Source organism: Pollachius pollachius (assembly GCF_949987615.1).
Source record: "Pollachius pollachius genome assembly, chromosome: 11".
NCBI classification, from domain to species: Eukaryota; Metazoa; Chordata; class Actinopteri; order Gadiformes; family Gadidae; genus Pollachius; species Pollachius pollachius.
This window is the reverse complement of record NC_136944.1, coordinates 22,240,185-22,243,490: the sequence shown is the minus strand read 5'-3', so window position 1 is coordinate 22,243,490 and position 3,306 is coordinate 22,240,185.

Below are 3,306 nucleotides of genomic sequence, written 5' to 3'. Positions count from 1 at the left end.
TGTGTGTACTTCAAGCTAAACGTCATTGCGTTTGGTCAAAGCCTAAACATTTGTTCGTATGTGATAAGGGCCTTCCGGAAGCTCGTTTAGCACCATGGCTAAACACGTCCACACAGAGCGGCGGGAAGCTTCTCTCCAAATAGGCCATGTGTTGACGCGGGACGAGGCGTTCTGCGTGAATAACACACTCGAATGTCAACCGGGCCGCGTGGCAGTGGTGAGAAGGAGGAGGCCGCCGCCGCCGCCGCCATGTAGAGACTGCTGAGTAACATTAGCGCTGAACAGGGGCCGGGAACATGCTAGCTCCCAGTGGTCGGACGCCGTGCCAGCGTGGGGGAGAGCGTTGGTCTGCACCGCCAGTAAACACGTCTGCCGCTCGCACTGTTCCTCCCAGACGAGGCTGCCTGGCTTAAGACGTATTTAGCCAAGCCTCCTACCACCTACCACGCAGACAGACAGAAACAGAACATATTGGTGGGGGGATTAGCAGAGCTAAACCGAGCGCGGAGCTACGGACCGCGATGGCAAATGTCAAGCGTTTCACAAAACGGCAGCTCGGGCGAAACACGTATCCGAAGCAGACGGCTAACATGGTAACTGGACTGCATTCATACAGCGCTTTTCTAACCAGTGGCCACTCAAAGCGCTTTACAATATCGCCAAACATTCACCCATTCATGCACAAATTCACACCAACGGCGGTGTCGGCCACGCAAGGCGACAGCCAGCTCGTCGGGAGCAGTCAGGGTGAGGTGTCTTGCTCAGGGACACCTCGAAACTCAGATAGGAGGAGCTGGGGATCGAATTAGCAACCTTGTGGTTACCAATCAACCTGCTCTACCTCCTGAGCCATATAATGTTTGAGAGCGATCGAGAGAGAGTGAGAGATGGAGAGGGAGATAGTGGGAGAGAGAGGGAGAGAAGGGGGGAGAGTGTAACTTACGTTTTTAACAGTAGATTCAATTTTGTACTTTTTTTGTGTTTAAAGGGAGAAAAAAATCCCTGCATTATTTAAGTGATTATGGCGATATTTTAACCTTGTTCAGTGAACTTTACTGACCATGAATCATTCAGGGACAGTAAACTTCACCTGTTCCCAGAGGGGCACGTGATTAAATATGCATGTGCTCCATCTTAATTCCTTGTGACATATGAAACAGCCGATGCCAAAATACACCTTTTGGAGGAATATAGGGAAGCGCATCTTTCCTCAAGCCTCCGAGCCCTGAACCAAACCCCCCTCAATGACTCGTCTTACTTTGAGCTGTCCATACATTATGCGGCCCTCCTCCAGGCCTTGACCTCAAGACACGTGTTCGTGTGTATGTTATGTTAGGATGGTAACGGGGCTGTGGTTTGTAATTAAGGAAATGCTGCGGTGTTGTTATAAAGATAGGCATATGGGCAATATGGCAGATTTACGAGCGCCGGGAAAGAAATCTGTGTTCATCAAGTATCTCACACGATATTTGTTAAATATAAACCTGGTATCAGTCTACAAGACCGTAAACATGCCAGTCTCAAACTTGGTGCCTGTCCATCTGTCCTTCTGTCCATGTTTGCACTGTTGAACTTTATTTAACACTGAAACGTCCATCTATCTATCTATCTATCTATCTATCTATCTATCTATCTATCTATCTATCTATCTATCTATCTATCTATCTATCTATCTATCTCTCTCTCTCTCTCTCTCTCTCTCTATATCTATCTCTATCTCTCTATCTATCTCTATCTCTTGATCTATCTGTCTGTCTGTCTGTGTATCTATTCTATCTCTCTCTCTCTCTCCCTCCCTCTCTCTATCTCTCATTTGATCTGTCCGTCTATGATACACTGGTTTGGAAACAAACCCTCCTCCGTGATAGCTGAGGTCTCTTCAATGTCAAACCGGTTCTGCTGCAGAAGAGATGGAAACCATTCGATTGAAGTAGGGCAGAGGAACGGCCGGTGCCCAGAGCAGAGCTCAGCAGGGAGACGGCAGTGGAGGGCGAGGGAGAGTATCAGAGGAGACACTGAGGAGACCCGAGGAGCCTTCACAGACCGCTCCGATGCAGGATCTGTCTGAGGTCAGCCGAGCCTAAACACACAGCCGCTGTTGGGAGACCTGTCAAAAGACACACATGTCACAAGAAATAAAAATAAAACCACACACGGACATGCATGCACACACGCAGGCATGCATGCCATGTTAACTGGAGATGCTTAGGTGGGCATAGATGCCATATTCTGGATGATTCAGGGCTGTCGAGCAGAGAAGTGTATGTTGGCCGCTTTCTGCTTCATTAAAACTGCAGAACACACGTTTGTACGACCTGTCAGAGACACACTTCAGCCATGCATGCGAAATAAAAGAAGAAGCCAATCACGCCGTGTGTGAAAATAGGGCACGGGAATGAAAAGCCAGCGTTAAAAAGCGACATTGTGTGTTCAATTAGTCTGGAGGAGACATGCTTGTTACATGTGTTCATAGAGATCGCCTCTCGCCTTCCTCCATATTCAATTATATCGCGTTTGGATCTTCTTTAGCGCCAGCGTGGAGGTCCATGGGTCAGGGAGGTGGTGCTGGTGATTTACTGATGTACTTAACACCACTATTTGGCTAGACGGTGTCAGGCACAGCCTGTGATGTATTGCCTGCTGACAACCTGTAATCAGAAGAACTCTGGCTCGACTAGTCTGGCCTGGAGCAGGAAGCAGGAGCGGGGGGGGGGGTTCAGGCCATGTCTATATGAGGCCTCTTGAGTCACTTGCGGTCACGTCACTTGGTATTTGGGTGCAATGTGGGCTTGATGGTGGGGTGGTGCTGGTGGGGGGCGGGGGGAGTATTCGTATTAATGAGTTTTATGTATAAGTATTTATTAGTACTTCCACTTCCACTTCTTGTAATTGAAATAAACTCTATTTTTATACATTATGGATTCATTCCTGATGGGTCCGGGCTGGGGCGTACCGTTCCCGCACATTTCATATTCATCACTCTTAATGCGGAACGGCGAGGATGACTTTTTAATCCTCCAGCATTAAATCCCTTCCCCGCTCACCTCCCCTTTAAGTCATGTTTAGTGCGCTGAGCCGCGCTAGTTATGGACCCCTGAATGGTTTCTTCTGGAGATATATACTGTGGTTGAAGGAGAGACTGGTCTTCTTTTCCCGTGTGTGTGTGTGTGTGTGTGTGTGTGTGTGTGTGTGTGTGTGTGTGTGTGTGTGTGCGTGTCCCTGTGTATTTCTTTTTAATTTAAAACAAAACCACTGTTGTCAGACATCATTTCCCTTCACTAATACAAACCCTCATTGGCAGATAGG